This window comes from Mustela erminea, chromosome X, assembly GCF_009829155.1.
Source record: "Mustela erminea isolate mMusErm1 chromosome X, mMusErm1.Pri, whole genome shotgun sequence".
Lineage (NCBI taxonomy): Eukaryota > Metazoa > Chordata > Mammalia > Carnivora > Mustelidae > Mustela > Mustela erminea.
In genome coordinates, this window is record NC_045635.1 from 112,788,693 (window position 1) to 112,807,188 (window position 18,496).

The window sequence follows — 18,496 nt, forward strand, 5'->3', positions numbered from 1 at the left end:
CCTGCAAGATAGCCCCGGGTGACCCTTCACGAAGCAAAGCATAACTGGTAACAACAAAATAACCTGGGGCTTAACGCCAGCCTAACTCATTAGAAAATCATTGGACACAGCAGATTCATCGAGCCAGAGCTTGCCTGTTTCGTAGATGGAGTAGAAAAGGCTGTTTGAACTGTCTCCTAGACCTAAATCCCCACCTCTCCTGCTTAAATTTCTCCATTAGAAATCCAGTTCTTTGAAATACCTCTCAAAGGAGGAATGCATTTAGTCATTACCCATGTGCTCGTAAGTAGTAGGGATCTTTAACTCTCCTATTCTCCTCTGTGAACCGCCCCCCCAACAACAACATGCGTCTCAGCACGGTGCCTTGTACAGGGTAGGAACTCAAAAAGTTCTCATACAATGACACCATTTAACATGTGGATTAGTTTATCAGTGTGGATTCGTTTATCATCTGATCATGTTGTTTCTGATCTAGGTAAAAGTAGGTTTTGATAAGGAAAGAAAAGGCAGAGCTCTCTTCAAGGGGCTTCCCTCAGAGGGTCACGAATTTTCCCGGAGTGCCAGGCCAGGGAAGAGAAGGCCATGTGCCAGAACTTGGGGGCTGAGGAAAGAGGTAAAGGCAGGTTAGGTTGCTGAGGAGCTCACTCACTCATTCACTCCTTCATTCAGTAACAAATATTTGAACTCCTACTATGCACCCGACACGTGGGATGTAAACAGACACCGAGGATCCAAAGATTAACCCTTGGTACTTAACTTCAAAGAGCTACAAGTCGAATGGGGAAAACAACCAAATAGAAAATGTTAACACAGCACATGGTCAGTGATAAGACAGAAGCAAGGCCAGGGTTCTAAGGGGTGAGAGGGTAGGTCAGAGACAGCTTCCCAGAAGAAATTGTGCCCTAAACTCAGGCTTACAAGGCCAAAAGGAGCTGAGGGAAAAGAAGCAGCAGGAACAGAGACGGAGCAGGGAGAGCCTGTAGGGCCCCACTGGAGGGTGGGAAGTACAAGTAACCTGGGGATGGGGGACGGCTCAGAAGAGCTCACGGAGCCGAGGAGAGCGAGCAAGGGCCAGGTGGTGAAGCCTGGAAGCCAGGCCAGAGAGCCAGGGGAACCACTTAAGGGAATGTTAAGCAGAAGGATGACATGATCATATCTGCCTGAGGAAAAGATCTCTGCAGCAACTTTGTGGATTGCGGAGAACGGCTTGGAGAAGAACGAGGCCTGGAAGCCAGTTAAAATGCTGTGAAAATCGCCCAGACCAGAAGCGCTAAGGGCAATGTGGAAGGGGAAGGAAAAAAAAAAAAAACCTAACAGCGGTATTTGGGAGGAGAATGAAAAAGTCTTAGTGACCTGGTGGATGTGGGGGCTGGGAGAGGAGTCAAGGACGGAGGGCTCATTCATTCTTTTTTCAACAAACATTTGAGTGCCGCCTATGTATCTGGCATTCTTCTCCTACTTCATAATTTTGCCTGGGGCTAGGCCTGCGCCTGCATTGAACATTTGACAAATGACATATCCACTTTAAAAGAAACACCAATTAAGAGTCATAATTTGGCTGGTGAGTTTGATATGTTCCACCTGTGGAGCCCTGTGACCAAAGGGCAGATTGGAAGGCAAGCATTGATTGAATTTCATGACCTCGCAGAGGAAGACATGACCTCCCATAAATTCATGATCTTCCAGAGCTCATGCAACTAACTACAAAGGCAACAGTTGTTTTCAACTACTGGGTATTGAGTACCTTGAAATGAGGGACGCAGACCTATTTTTAATATAAACTTCTTTATGTGCTATGCTTTGTATGAGCCAGAGCAGGGCTTCCCAAAGTAAAGTGTGTGAATCCCTGGTGATGGGGGTGGCCAGCAAAGGTTTGGGGTTTTATTTTCATCGATATTTATTTTAATGTGGGTTAGAAAAACATATACATGAGCAGTGCCCCTAACCCCTGACTGTGTTAGGACAAAGCGAAGTAGACAGAGCTGGCACAAATTGCCTTCAATAAGAACGTGAGCTGGCTCGAAGAAAAACATGAAAGTGTATTGCGAATGTGACGATATGGCAAAACTTGTGGGGTGCTATGTGAATGACCAGGATTTGGACTAGCTTGTAGACAAACCGGCCCCAAGGTTTGGAGGACTATGTCTTTGGCCGCAAAACGTCTGCCCCTCCTCCAAGCAGCTTCTTCCAGGCTCTGACCCAACCTAAGCGCGGACTGAATAAAATGTGCTGCGCTTAAGAAGTGGTTCCATTTTTTTAAGGGCCCCTAAAAGACTTTCTGGCCTTCTTGCCCCCAAGCGATGACTCCAGTGGTAGAATTTCAGGCACTGGAACAGACCCCCAAGGGAGATCAGACTTTGGGGCAGGAACAGCTATCGACCCGGGACGGACAAACATCCAGTTCCTTTCGCAAAGTCTCAAATCCGTCCCATTCCATACTCTCCACTGCCCAGATGAGTGACTGTGAATTAAGATTGGGTTTTCTCTTTTCTCTTTTCCATAAACAACCATCTTACCCCCTTCAAGGCTCCCTTCCTCGCATTAGGAGTCAGGCCAGTGACTCATTCTTACTCCAGCTGGAAGAGACAAAGAGAAACAATCAGTCGAGAAACACAAAAGGGTGTGCGGACCGAGAGAGTGTTCGCTTTCTACAACTCATGGTTCTGTGCTTTGGGGCCCCACTGGAAGCATTTAGATGACACCGTTGGGCCCCATTTTCCTCTTTGGACCTCAGAAGAACTTTTCTTCACCTTTCGTTCCTAGTCTCCAGTTTGAAAGAATTCGAGAATTCCCAGCTGTAGCCAGCAGCTATTATCTCGCTGTAGCTGGGAGGAGGGTCTAGTTCCATGGCTCCAAAAGCAGCATAAATCAAGGTTTCTGGGAGAGAGTTAAGAAAGGGTCCTCAGCAGCTGCCGCCATGGGAGGGGTTCTTCCACAGCCGTGCACACGGCCACACACGCACACATGGTTTGTCTTGGGCCCGGCTCCCTGTGCCTGCCCCCCCCCAACCCCCAGGGGATGCCCTCCCCTCCCCACCCCCCTCAGGTGCACAGGGCCTCCTCTTCCTTGCTGCTACCCTCAAGACCGGCTTTCAGAGAAGAAAGTTTTGGACTCATCTGCCTACGGTCCATGCGCCTGGTAGGATACAATGGGGCTGCCCACCCAGGGGTATGGGTATTTTAACAGGGATCAAAGCTTTAAGCCAAAGGAACAGAGCTCTCCAAACTGTGGAATTCCAGGCATTCGCCAGTGGGAAGGGAGTGTTTAAACTGAGGGGCAATGAGGCCTTTTTTGGTGCACCTGAAATCACATCATGTAGACAGTTGCTTATACGTTGGACCGCTGCTGCCCCAGTCGACACCTCCCTAGCTACACCTCTGCACTCCGTGGCACACAGCCACTTTGTCTCCCCTTCCCTTGCAGTGTATGACTCCTTTGTGGGGCGGAGAGGAGGGGAGGCGCCAGGCACACTGATCCCAATTCTCCCAAATGTATAAGCTATGATCAGAGAATGAATTATGGTCCTTTGGGAAAGAGTGTTCATTCATTCATCCCAGCCAGCAGGCCAGTGCAATGTAAATGGTAACTTTGTAAGTTGAAAGACTTAAAGCCATTTTGAAAATTGCATAATAATCCCAGGCAGAGTTTGGCTCCGTGTGTATGGAAAATTAATAGGGCCGGCTGAGATGCTTGCATTATGAGTTGTGGAAGGATAGCCTCTCCTCAGACCGGGGACTAAGCTCAGCCCTCAGTAAATCCACAAAATATACTGAGGTTCTTATAAAGCCAGAGTCTGAGACTTGGGGTGGGGAGAAAAAAACTATTGAAAATTTTATTTGTGGCATCATGTTGATTACTATAAATAAAAATTATTCTGTTCTGTCTCTGTATGAGGGATATTGATCTAGATTCCTAACATATTTCTTCATACCCCTAGTCCATTGATTTTTTTTTGATTGGGCAGATATAGTGTATCTATCTATAGCTAATATTTTGTCTCTTGCATGAGGTATTTGGTTTTCTAAACAATTTAAGGGGTTTGTAGTTGGGTAGTTGAGACTATGGTAGCATTAAATCGAAAGTCTGGTGATGCCTGAAGCCTGGCTTTATGTGCCACATGGCAATTCACACATCCTTTGGTTTGGTTTGAGTTACCGTGGCCCCAAAAACACAGTGCTTTACGTAATGTAATATATTTATTTTGTCGTATGGTGTGTAGAACCTGTAAGTAATTTTACTGTGTTGTTTTGTTGTTGTTGTTTTTCCCTGAGTCTTTATGCTCTGGAACCGAGGTCTACAGAGGACCTCCAACCTGTCGACCTCTCACGTTGTTTCCTTCCATCAGGGTCCTCAGAGCTCCCTGAATTCCCAGCAATTTGGGGAAGGAAAATCGACAGCCACCACCACAGGGAGCAACTCGTGCTTTCTCAACCACCTCTCCCATCTCAATTCCCAAACCCCATCCACAGTTCCAAGTCTCGGGGAATTTCCAAAGTAGCAACTCTCAAGAAAGGGCCACCCCCACCGCAGCCCTAACTCTATAGTCATCATAAAGGCTATCTCTCCATGAGGAACTGTGCTCCTGAGCAACAGCGTGGTGGGAGCCTGCTGCCAAAGAAAGGGGAGAACACACCAAGCCATTCTACCCCACCAGCTAAGCCCAGCGTCCGCCAAATTTGCGATACCAACACTGGAGGGACCATTGCCTCCATCATGACTTGTAAGCTTTAGAGAACTTGTGGGTTCTCGTTACACTTCTCTGTTTCCTCTAGTACAGTGCTACTCGAAGTGTGGTCTGTGTGCTTGTGCTGGTCCCTGCACTGCCGGCTACCGGTCTGTGCCAAATTTAACTACAAAAAGGGAGAGTAAGCCTTTAGAAAATTTTATAGCATTTTGATACTGCAGCCACATGGAAGCCCATGATGAATTGGTCCCGCTGTTGAATCTCATCATTGTTTCAAAATGGTCCTGTATCTTGGTTTTATTTCTCAGTTTTTCTAGTCATTCATTTTTATTGTAGTTTCCCCAAGTTTTTGTACACGTCAGATAGAAAATAAAAATAATATAAAATAAAGGAATCCTAGGATGTGCCCAGTGCCATGGTAGTCACTTCATAAATAGTTTTCAAATAAAGCCCCGTGATGCTTTTCTTTACAAGAATAAATCCCCACCTTCCCTACTTATAGAGAGTTCCTATTAAAATCACAACACGTAAACACATTCCGGTAATACGTAGTCCATCTGAAGATAAATTTTGAACTAAAAGGTTTATCCTGCAAAAATTTCCCCATAGAAACATTCTTCTTCTCTGGCTCCCTTTTTCTCAGCAATGCTCAGAAGAGAGTAAATATAGTTTTCGTGAGATTTTGCGTCTCGGTAGATGTTGGTGTAAATTGCAAAACAGAAGTTGGACTCCTCAGCTTTCGTATTTTATTTTGCTGATTATCCCCCCACCGCCAATTTTATATCATGTTTTCTGTTGTAAATAAAGGAGATGCAAGCCTGTGTACCAAAACATATCTTCCTAGAGCAAGATGATAAGATCCAGAGGGAAGTACTGCTTCCTTGGAATGCCTTCATCTCATTCATCCTTACAACATGTCAGAAACATAGCAAGTCTCCCATGCCATAAATAAATCGCATGTCATTACTCAGAAGATTTAAGCTCTGTTGGATGTCTCCAGTCCTCCTCTAACTCCTGTTAAACTCACGGTTAATACCATATGGTTTGTTAGCAGCTTTTTGTCTGCTATTGTTCTGAAGCGGTTTTACGTGGGAGTATCGAGTCTTCCCAAATCGACTGGAATAATGGAAGGAACATGGGACTAGCAGTCCAAAGAGCTGGTTTCTAATTCTTGTTCTGCCACTCCGAGCATTGTGACCTTGGACCAGTAACTTAACAGCTCTGAACCCACAGCTTCCTTAACTTCCAACTGAGGAAGGTAGTCTATATTATCTCTAAGATTCCTTCCAGCTCTGAGTCTGTGTTTCTGTGACTTTGAACTCCTTGAAGGAAGGAATCTGACACTTCTATACGTCACTTTGAGGACAGTACCTAGAGCACCGCAGACCCCCACATATGTGTAGAATGGATGCCTGAACGCAGCCCTCACAACACACACCCCAGCAATGGGGGTGCAATCTCCACAGGAGAGTCCTGAGAAATATTTGTTGGTCCGTCGGTGCTCTTCTTCATCCAAGTAATGTGTGCAACATTTAGAATCTAATTTTTCTCCTCTAACAAGCAGCCCAGGCATGCTTGTTGTAAGCAATATTGTAAGAGCGGTGACACAAACAGACGTACTTCTATTGTATTTTCTTTATCTCCGGAAATCTCAGTCAGAGATGTTTAGAATTACGTCATTAAAATTTTTAAGTGACTGGGGCTTTGATGTTGACTCCTGAAGATTGTAAAGTACTAAAGGTAAGAGACTATGTTTATCTAAATCTTGCTGCATGGGGGTCTAACAGGTTACTATATTGCCTGGAAATGATGGTAGTAAACTTTTAGGAGGGTTTATTATTACTTTTTCCCTGTCAGGAGACCTGTGTCAATCCTTTCTATGAAATCTTTCTGAAATGTCTTGCCTATTTCCCTGCCTTATTAAGCAAAGTATAGGAAATCTAACCTATTCTTGCTGCTTTGTTTGCTCATGTTTAACTTGTGTACGAGGTTGTGAATATACAGAAATGGTGTTTCACTGGAGTCCAGTCTGTATTGGGCCCATGACACATCATGAAACTTGCTTTCTTAAAAACAAGCGCAACAAAAATCCCCTGTGATTATTTGTCCCTTCCTCTTTAATGTAGGCTACCGAACATGTAGAGCTCCAAACCGTCCTGCATGAGTCTGCTTTTTACAAATTGTGATTACGGAATGAAAGGCCCTTCCTGGGCTGTTCCTTTGCTGTCAATACTCGTCACTAGTAACTTCAACCACAGGTCAGTTTCATCCCGCTCTTTAGTTTACTTGCCTTAACTGATGTTGCAACACAGGGATCACAAGAGTCCCCGCAGCGTGGGGGAGTGAGTGTGGGTTCTGGAGGCAGAGAGTCCTGAGTCCAAATTCCAGCTCTGTTACTTACTAGCTAGGTGACCTTAGGCCAGCTGCCCTCCCGGTTGAGCCTTCACTTACAAAACAAGGATTAAAGGGGCGCCTGGGTGACTCAGTTGGTTGGGCGTGTGACTTCAGCTCCGGCTGTGATCTCGGGGTCCTGGGGTTGAGCGCCCCACGTCAGGCTCCCTGCTCAGTGGGGAGCCTGCTTCTCCCTCTGCCTGCCACTCCCCCTGCTTGTGTTCTCTGTGTGTCAAATAAATCAATAAATTCTTTTAAAAAAAACAGGAATTAAAAGCTTAACCTTGGTTGATGAATTGATAGGTAGATAAATTCATGTGATAATACAAACATAGTACAGTGTTAATCGTAGAATACTGGTATCCACTGCAATATTCCTTTGGCTTCTCCATATGCTAGGAGAAACATAACCTTGCAAGGTCTTTGCGAGGACTTGAGATAATATTGTCTGGTACATTGTAGGTATTCACATTATCCTATGAACTTGAAGACTATTTCTTTTAAGGGCCATGGAAGCCAGGTTTTCTGTTTGCTTTTTGTTTTTAATATAGATTGCCTTATTTTTTTACAAACAACATTTATTGAACTGTCACTAGGCTCCAAGCACTGTTGATACAACAATTGGGGCAAAATTCTTACCCTCATGGTCCTTACCCAGTTTTGCTTTTAGCCACCAGACTGATCAGGCCTAACTGAGATCTTGCATCTTTCCTTGCGAGTTCACTGTTGGGTTTGCCACAGTGCCAGCTTTGGGGTGTGCCAGATTATCAAGATTTTATAGGATTCAGAAGTTTGTGCTCTCAGAGGCTCTCCTTTGACTACACATCTTGGCTCCAGCTCAACCCTCCAGCAGCAGGTCCAGTGTGGAGGGTATGATGGCCAGGCTACAGCCAGAGACCTGCCACAGGCCCAGGAATTCTCAGACACCGATTTGCCTTTCCATTTCCCAGGGCTTAACCTCTGTCATTTGGCCTCCCCAATTACAATTACATTTCCAGACCCTTTTTTTGGCCTTACTCTCAATTCCCAGCCTTCGTAATGGCTCGTATTTCCTGGATGTAACTACAGGAGCTCAAATTCACTTCTGAAAAAAAAAAAAAAAGGCTTTCAAACTTGAGCTTGCAGCCAGATCTACCCCAGTTTTAAACTCCACAGTTGTATTCACATACACTCATACCGTTTCTAATTTACTGCTGTACAGAAATATCATGCTGTATTTACTTTTCTTTTTTTCTGCTCGATACTAGGCAACGAATTGACTCTTCTTCAGAGGAAAAAGGCCAGTGATTTCTTGACAACTGGAAACAATGCCAGGCTTTTGGCGGATGGTCTATCTGTGCAGGGAAAACATTTCTCCCACATGTGGAAGGGAAAGTTCATCTTCCTCAGTGTAACTGCTCCTATGGCAAAAAGGTCATTTAATCACATGCCGGCAGCTAGACAAGATGATAATATAAAGCAGGATTCTGTGTGCTTCTAAACCATCTGGGGTTTATCAGATGCCCCTACAACACTCAAGAATGGGAAACCCTGAGACAGTTAAAGAGAAAAATCAAAGAATGAAGGATGGATTTGTCTCTTCTCACAGGCACGGTTTAGTTCTTGACTCTGCGATGTTTGTACCTGAACCAGCCATGACTCTGAAATCCAGGGGGAATATCTGTCTCACTTTAGTTTGGCTGCAAACAGGGCTTGCACTATTAACGATGTACCTTTAACACACTCACAGCGTCGCTGATATTAACAGAACGTTAAGCCTGCCAAGTTTCCTCACCCCTGTACTAATCTTATTATGGGTTCTTCAAACTGAGGCAATATATCCATTCAGACCATCTTTTTTTTCTTAGAATTTGATCTTTTGGGGTGTTTACATCCAAGAAACAGGGATTAAAGTGATGGTGCCACGCAGGGTAATTTGGGGCCCTGACAACATGCCTCTGGATGTGAGAAGGAGGGGCCTGGTTTCCAGGACTGCCTAATCACCCCAGTTAGCTTGTCTCCTTTCCAACTTTCTTACATTTGTTTTAAGCCTTCATGCTTCTCACAAAGGGCTTCCCCGTACCTTATCCGGATTGTTCTTCCCAACAGCCCCACGAGACAGACCAGACGTGCAAGTATTATTACCGCCATAACATTGACGAGAAAACCCCCGAGATTCGAAGACGTAGCGTGATGATCCCAAGCCATGCCCGTCCATTTCTAAAAGATAAAAAAATTTTAAAACTCCCAACAAGCCATGTGGCAGTGGTTTAAAACCTAAATGTCATAGGCAAAAACTTTTGAATGTTATCCAGATGTCTTTGAAAGGCTCAGGGGAATCGATATTCACCTTCGAGAGCCAGGCCTGAAAAATGCCATATTATGAAACACAATGCCAGTTTAGGATTTACTAGATGAGAGAGAAAAGTCGGAGACCATATAGACCGGGCCAGGTTTCAGAACTGTTTTGTGTTGCTCTTCCCTTTACTGCAAACAATGACCTTTACACAAGATAGAAAAGCTCCGGTGTTGGTGATGGAAAAGCGAGTTCATTGATCACAATTCACTTGGAATTTGGGGGCAGGGGGGCGGGGTGGGGGGCGCTGAAACTGGGAGACGTTTTGGAAATCACCCTGTAGTTGGATTTTAAATGTTTGGAGAACCTTTTCCTCCTTGTACATGCAAAGCCTCAAGTGGTGCAGGGAAAGTCTGGCTCTGTTTTGCTTTCATCCTGTTATCAGAAAGGTAAATGAAATCAAAAGGAGAAGTCCGAATGAAGAAGCCTTTGAAAGCCTCTGAAATCGCACTTCCTCGGGCCAGTGGAATTTGATAGCTAATTACAGAGACTATCCATGATATAAAACTCAGAATTTCTCCGAATGTAGTAGTGACGCCTGGGTAAGGAGGGCCGTTTACATTCATTACAGGAAATCCACAGCTTCCCTGAGGAAAAGTGGTTCCACGGGTCAGAGTCAGGCCTCATGCTTGGAATTAGGGGGTACTGGTCTGGCCGGAGCCCTCTTTTTTCTACCTCGCCTTCACAGACCGAGAGGAGCACAGAGTCCCTCCAAGGAGAGCTCCCCACAGGAAGGAAAAGTTAGCCTACGAGGGGGCTAACCCTATGAAGCTGACTTGCCAGGCCACCCAAGCAGTGAAGAAATTCGTGGAGAGAAAGAAAGAAAAGACCCACAGCCGTGAGCTGAGCCAGCTGGGAGGGATGTTATTACTTTATTTCTGTTTTCTTAACTATGTGTGTGTGTGTGTGTGTGTGCGTGTGCGTGTGTGTGTGTGTGTGTGTGCACGTGCATGTGCGTGCGTGTGTGTTGAGGATTGATTGCAGAAAAATGTCCGAATCCACGGCCCTCAAGATGGAAACTTTTGTTGATATAATTTCTCCTAACTTTCCTACACCTTTCTTCCCGTCCACTCCATTTCCCCAGTGGCTATCAAGAGCTGTATATGTCTGACCACAAAACATCCAGTCAGTTCAAGTCAAAAATGCAGCCAGCCATCTGGATTGACTCAAGCTCTGTCTACACACACCAATTGGCTTGGGGGTAAAAAAATGTAATTCAGTGGAACAACTGGTTATTTTTAAAACAACGAGTTGAATTCAGACAACCATCCAATTAGTTGATTTCAAAATGCCCGTTTGGCGACATGAAAAGGGTTTTTTTCTTTTTTTTTTTTTTTTTCTGAAGGGCCTTGTGTGTGCATAAACAACCTGAACGCTATTCAATTGACGAGCTATTTTAGAATAAAGTAGATAACGCCAAAGCGGCAGGCCTCTGTTTATAAAGTGAAAACCTGTTAGAGTAGCTGTCCCTCGACAGCGGGGTGGACATACCCCTCTTTGTAGCGCGAGCACCTCTTTCCGTTTTTACAGAAACCTCCCCTGTGCCTTCTTCCTGGACGTGCCACAGATTCAAACAAACTCAGAGGCAAAGGGGCTTGTGTTCGCTCTCGCCACAGAACATTCCCGAACGCACTCCAAGACGTGAGCTCGATTCTCTCTCACCTTTCCCGGGTTTCGGCCTCGCTCCGGGCCCCCCACGGAAGGCTCCTTGGAGCCCTTCACCCCACTCCAGAGTGAACTGGGTCAGTGGAAACTACAGAGTTCTGTCTCTTGAGATCCCCCCCGCCCCCCGAAATTTGAAAGTTCTTTTTCCTGTGTCACATGGCTAAGAAATGATTTAAGCAAAAAAGGGGGGCCGAAGAAGGTCTCCTCCTGAAGAGAATTTTATTTGCACTCCCCATGCTTTGTCATAAAGGGCATTGAACCGTGTTAATCATATAAGAAGTTTTAAAGAAGCTCTCTTTTTCACATTAGGCTTAAAACATCACCCCTGACGTGGTGCTGATGGCTGCCTTAGAAAAGATTTCTTTGACATCCAAGACACAAAGGACTTCAGCAAACGCTTGGAGTTAAATGAGTAGTGCTAAGTGCTGACTCTCCATCCCCAGTGACAAGCATTTACTAAGTGAGACTTTTGTTACAGCAAATGTCTTACTTGGGTGTGTCTTAATCCCGAATGTTGTGGAGGTTTTGTTTTAGCCTGTGTGTGTGTGTGCACGCGCGCGCGCGCGTGTGTGTGTGTGTGTTTAAACATTTATTTTATCAGAAAGGATCCTCACAATGGAAGCATTCATGGCCATCTCTGTGGCTGAGTCTTTAGGTTTAAGACTGGGTAAGCAGCCCCAGGTAGAAGTGTTTGCACAGCCACAGAAGGATAGAATCCCAGCCCCCAAGTTGGAAGGGGCCCCATTAAGCCAGTCCTTGCCTTCAGGCATCCAAGCCAGGGGAATAGCCACCCCTTTCTTTAAGATCTCCAAGGACAAAAACTCCACACGGAGCATTTTTGTTACCAAAAAATGTGAACTGTAAAACATATTTACAAGGCAAGAATATTATAATCCATATTTAAATGATTTCTTTTCTTCAATATTTGTCTTCCCGTCAAGTTTTTAAAAAAATGAAGAAACTACAAAATGTCCTTTTCCCTTGGGGCGGGGGGAATCCTTTCAATAGAAGCACTGCTCCTCTTTTCAGAGATCCACATGAGAAATTTCTCTCAGGAAATTCTATCAGAAGCTGTGATGTCGCTCCTGAAAAAGCAGATCTGCTTTTTATCTTATGGATGCTCTGAATCAAGACACATTTCCTTTTTTTTTTTTTTTCTTTTGGCTGTTAGAAAGCACGCAGCCACATTTGTAATCAATGAACAGGACCCAATCAGTGTTACCAAGCTTTCTTTCCCTTATCTTCTCTTCATCCAAACCTCTTCCCTTGGTTGTATCTTCTGTTGTGGTTTCTGGGCTTTGGGGTTGGCTTGTTTTGATGTCTGTAAGTAGTTTAGTGACACGATTAAGAGGAGCAGAGGCCTCTGCTTGGATCCCAGCTGTGCCCTTTCCTATTTTCCCTTCCCCAAGTCTCAGTTTCCCAATCTGTAAAGTGGACAGAGCAGCAGTTCTCACGTCATGGGGGTTGTTGTCGGTGTTAAGTGAGAGAACACAGGTGTCGTACCAAGCCGACAGTAAGCAATTCAGTTATTTCATACTATAATTTTGCTACTGGCTTAAATAATTTCAGGAGCAAGCAGGGCAGAAAGTGATTGTTTATTTCCCCAATCAAATTTCCCATCCTGTCTCCCTTTTTCCCTTCTTTCTTTTGTATGACTTCTCTTCCAAGTGAAATCATTTGTTGCTGTTTTAACACTTTGCCAGAACTCCTTCTACTACAAGACAGCGCTTCCAAGACTTGCTCGATCTTAAGAATCAACAGAAGCACTTCTTACAAATATAGATTCCTGCTCTTTAGACACCTAAAATTATATTACAAACAAGCAAGTCCAAGATCAGATGTTCAGTACTGGATGTGATCTTCGGCTTTTTCAACAACAACAACAAATGCCACGTTGTCTGTACTTTCCACCAAGAATCTAATCACAAACTTCCAAACTTGCTTTCTCAGGAGTGAGCATCCCTCTAACGTTTTCATTTTGTTCTCTTGTTTTTCCTTGAGTGACAACTTCTTAGTCTCTGACTTCCCATCTGGTCCCTTGTGCGAGGCTGTGTCTGTCCAGCCCTGATGCCCCCCTTCTTTGTAAGAGTATGTACTTCGGCACGCCCCAGCCCCTACACTCCTTTGGGTGAGGTATATCAGAGCCAAAGTTGTCAGCCTCTCCGTATCTTTTCGTGACTGAAAGTATATCGCCATTAACCAACAGTTCCTCAGGAACCGTTCCAACCCCTTCTTCAGGAGAAAAACATCTGCAGCCTTTTTTTTTTATTTTATTGGCCTTCTTGATGGTTCTACAACACAGTCAAGAAGGAGCCCCACCCTCCACAAGGCTCTTCATCCTGCTGGGGAAGCCATACAGAGTTGAGAGACCAAAAAAATCCAAAAAAAAAAAAAAAAAGATTTTATCCGCCTTCCTCTGTTTTCCATGGACGCATGCCAAATCCCTCATACTTAAACTTTTCCCCCCTTCCTTTATTTTGCCTGCCAGTTTTCCTTTGAATGAATGAATAAATTGTCCACCTCTCCAAATTTTCTCAATAATCTACCTCTGTAGCTCATTGCAGTGTTTAATCACCTTGGTAATGAAAGAAAGAGAGAAAGAAAGAAAAGGAAGGAAGAAAGAGGAAGGGAGGGAGGAAGGGAGGGAAATTCTTGCCGACTAAAAGGCTAAAATCTCTCCTGCTTTATCTTCAGACGGGTTCGGCTGTTTCCCCTTGCTACGTGTAAGTTGCTAGGATAGTACGAGTATTTTCGAGATGAATTCTCTGCCAAAAGATCTTGCCACTGAGTCATCACCATCCCCATCTTTTCTCAAAACGTGAGCAAGTCTCGTCAGCGCTTCATTCACGTTAGTAAACACCACCTAAGGAAAGAAGGCATCGGCTCCGAGAGCCTGCGTCGTCCCTGCAATGAAAAGTTTACGGAGTGCCCTGCTCGGGCCACGGTGCTGTGTTAGCCCCAGAGACAGACAGAAGCGCTTGCCTCCCCATGCGCACACACATGTACTCCCGTGGGTCACATCCGGGGAAGGGGCAGACGAGAAGGATTACTGGAATTCCAGGGAGGAGGCAATTCTCCCCCAAGGGCCCCCGGGTCGTCACAAAAGGTAAGACTCCAAGCCCTGAAGAAAGGGTAGCAGAGAGCCTGACAGAATTAATGTGGACAAAGACCAGGAAGCAGGAATGAAAATAGTTTCAGCTATTTGAGGGGGAAACAATTAGGAGACCATTTGCGAAGGGCAGACAGTTTGTGTGGACCAGAGGACGAGTGGTGGGTAATAATGGGACGGTGGGCCCGAGTCGCTTGGAGAGGGCCTCAAATGCTCTGCTAATTAGTGCAGCCTTAGCCTATAAGAAATAAGCAGCGCCGCCCTCACAAATAAAAGAAAACAGGAGACCCCTGGGGCTTCTGGGTGCCTTCAAGGAAAGAAGCAGGGACATTGATTGCAAGAACTTTGTGAAACGTCTTGCGTTTTTATCACCGTTTTCCATACTAGTGACTTGGTTTTTCCGTCGCGGTATCAGCACCATTGGGGGTGACGGCAAGAAGGGGAGAGCTAGAGAGCTTAATCCTACCCCCCAAAGGCCAGACGGAGGCGAAAAGGACCCTCAGAAATGGACTAAGTGGCGGTGGTTTCAGAGTAGGGAGACAGACCAGGAAAATCACTGCGGCTCACGGAAGAGGGAGGAGAAGCGGCCTATTTGGAGTCAGCGTGGAATTGCGAAATGCCTGTGAGGGCTTAACTGCGAGGAACCTTAGCCATCTCCCTCCCGGCTCCACTATTCTAGCAGCGTCTCTCGTGCTACGTTAGAGGAGGGGAACCGAAGGGTTTTGTGAACCCCAGAGAGCCCCGACACGATTCTGTACCTACAACTGACCCGTGAACTGCACGGGGTTAGGGGTGACGACCCGCCATGCAGTAGAAAATCCACGTATAACCTTTGTCTTCCCCAAAACTTAACAACTGTTGACCAGAAGCCTTACTAATAACATAAACCGTCAATTAACGCATAATTAAGTAATTAATACATACAGTTGTATGTGTTCTATACTGTAGTCTCACAATAAAGTAAGCTAGGAAAAAAATGTTATGGAGGGATCACTCTCAAAAATCATATGGAAGAGAAAATATGTTTACAGTACTGTGCTGTATTTATTGCCAAAAAAAAAAAAGAAGAAGAAGAAGAAGAAAAACCATATATGAGCAGAACCGGGCTTTTCAAACCTGTGCTGTTCAAGGGTTAACCTGGTTGAACTAACTAGGGTTGACTGAGTACCAGGTAACCTGTAGGTTGATTTCTTGAGCCTCCTAATTCGAAGGCGCTGCTTGGGCCACAGGGGCCCCCCCATCTCCTCCCTCAGATTTGAGGCAAAAATGCAACAAGAACAACAAAATTCCTTTTCAGCCAGGAGCTGATCGTGCCCTGCTAAGGATTCAGTATTGTGAATGGGCGGCCGGGACCGCTTGGAAAAGGCTTCGGTCTCTAATGATGGTCGTTTCTAGCTGAGCTGCTCTCTCTGAGTCCTAAATTCACCCCAGTCTCCCTTTGCAAGCAGGGGATTGCCAGTATTAGCTGATAGGGCACAAAGTGATTGAGAAAGACCCTGTTGGCTCCTTTCATCCACTCTGTCCCTTGGCCAAGCAGGCAGGGAACGCTGCTTTCTTCAGAAGCCCATGATCACTCTCATGAACATTTCGCCCAGCCACACACTAGACCCTCAGCAGTTTTTGCTGAACAGGTGAACGAATGAAAGCCAGGCACTATCCTAGGCTCTGGGCCTCTACCAGTCAAGAGGATAGACAGATTTATGGAGATTATATCATAGTGACAGACCCTATATTTCCAAGTGGTTTCAGACACAGCACTGAGCACACGAGAACTACTCAATAGATGATGTGGTGAAAAGAGAGACTCTAATATAATGATGCATCTTAGTTTATGTTTCTCCTCCTCAGTCTTGTTAAATAACGCTGATTATCCTCAAAAAGTTCAAAAGAGAATTACCGTATGATACAGCAATTCCATTCCTAGGTATATGCTTGAGAGAACTGAAAGCAGAAGCTTGAACAGATATGCGTATGACAATACAGCATTTTTTTTTTTGCAGCTGCCAAAAGGTGGAAACAACCCTAGTGTCCAGCAAGAGATGAATAGACAAAATGTGGTCTATGCCTGCAAATGGAATGTTGTTCAGCCTTTAAAAGGACAGAAATTCTGACATATGCCACAGCATGTATAAAGCTTGAAGACATTATGCTAAGTGAAATAAGCTAGTCACAAAAAGACTGATAGAGTATGATTGCACTTAAATGAGGTGTCTAGAGTAGGGAAATTCATAGAGACTGAAAGTGGAATGGTTGGTTGCCAGGGGCTGGGGGTTGGGGGAGGGAGGAATTACTATATAATGTCTTAACACCACTGAGCTATACACTTAAAAATGGTTACGATGGTGAATTTCATGATAGGTGTATTTAAAATGATGACATGTGTAATTAAAAAATATTGAACACTCTTTTGTGAGAATTGTACGAAGATTAACAAACACGAGCCCTTTGCTGGAGTTTACATTGTAATACAGACCCTTCGTGATGTGGCCAGGCGTGTCAAGGCCACACAGACAAGAGAACACAAACATTCAGCCCAGATATGGAGAGGCAGCTGGATATTTACATTACCTAACAGAGCAAAGGTGAGTACATTTGGGGATGGAGGGAGGGCAGGCTGTCCACACGGTATGATTTGCCCAAATGTGGCTCCTGATCCGTTTCTCCAAACTATATCAACGGACGCCATTGCCGTCATGCACTGCAAAATTACAGTTCTTTCTTTCAAATCTGGAAGGATTAGGATCCTCCACAATTCCTTATAAGTAGGCAAATACGTACCCGGGAAGGGACAAGAATGGGTTTGAGCTAACAGTTTGCTCCCTGTTTTATATGACAGGGTTCTGGGACGAGAGGGGAAGAATTGGGGGAGGAAAGAGATGGGTGGGCAACCAAAGTCAACTTCCCACTTTCACGCCCAAGTGAAGGAGACTGGGGACACAATGTTGATGTGGCAAGTTCACACGCAGATGGGCTTAAGGGGGCTGTCCTCCCCACAAGTAACCGAGAGCAAAGGAAAACCCATTTCCAGACATGTGCACTGCCCGGCCTCCAGAGGTAGTGAACTCCTTGATGCCAGAAGTATTCTAGCGGAGGCTGAGGTGGGAATGGGGATATTTCTCCCAACTCCGTATTCTGTGTATCTCTTGACAGAGACCATTGGGTCTCTTTTCCCCACCAGGCCAGCCACGCCTCAGTCCCTCAGTTGCCACCAACTGTGTGGGGAAGATTCTAGGGCGAGATCTCTTCGCACTTTCCATGAAGGAAGCGTCTGCTGGGCAGGGTTCTTTAAGCTACATCACACATGCATTTTCATCTCCTTTAGGAACAAATTGTTTTTAAGGACTTCACATTGTTTATGAGTCGATGGGAACTGCTAAGAACAAATGGGTCTTATCTAGTCACGAAAGCAAGTCTCTGAGGGTCTCTCTTGGGAACCACAGCGAGCAGTTAGTTTGAGTTATTGTCCACATAGACTTCAGCTAATAAAAGGGCATGTTTTAAAACATTCCAGAATTCCAACCTGTCAGTAATTCAGGCTGGTCTTCCTGCCCCCACCCCCATTAGTCCAAATAGATGAGATTTTGCTGAGGCAGATTTTCGAGTCGTTTGTAAGTGGTGAAACAAAAGAGGGGATTTCTCCCCCTCTCCCTCTCTGAATTTGAAACACATTGTTTGACATCTCACTATCAGGATCCATAGGTGACAATTTCTCTCCACTTGTTATTTACCTTGGTTTCCATTAGCGAGTTGCATTACAACAAGAAGGGGCCCTGACTTTCCTGCCTAGTGCCGAACAGCTTTGTTTTCTCCGTGGACTGACTCATTTTTTTTTGTTCCATAAAGGTCATTATTAAGCTAATACCAACTTATGTTTTTCAGGACTTTATTTATTTATTTGACAGAGAGAGACAGAGACAGAGGAAGAGAGGGAACACAAGCAGGGGGAGTGGGAGAGGGAGAAGCAGGCTTCCGGCCGAGCAGAGAGCCTGATGTGGGGCTTCATCCCAGGACGCTGGGATCATGACCTGAGCTGAAGGCAGTCGCTTAACCGACTGAGCCACCCAGGTGCCCCTAGCTAATGCCAAATTAAAAATTACTTTTCATTCCTTTGTAAATGGAAAGCACCAATGCTCTTCAAGGGCATAACTTAGAAGCATCATAGAAGAATCACTCTCTTCAGAACAGCTGTGGATTACAGTACTTGTGATGTGCTATTTTTTTTTTAACAGATCTGTTTTTTTTTTTAAGATTTTGTTTATTTATTGGACAGACAGAGATCTCAAGTAGTCAGAGAGGCAGGCAGGTAGAGAGA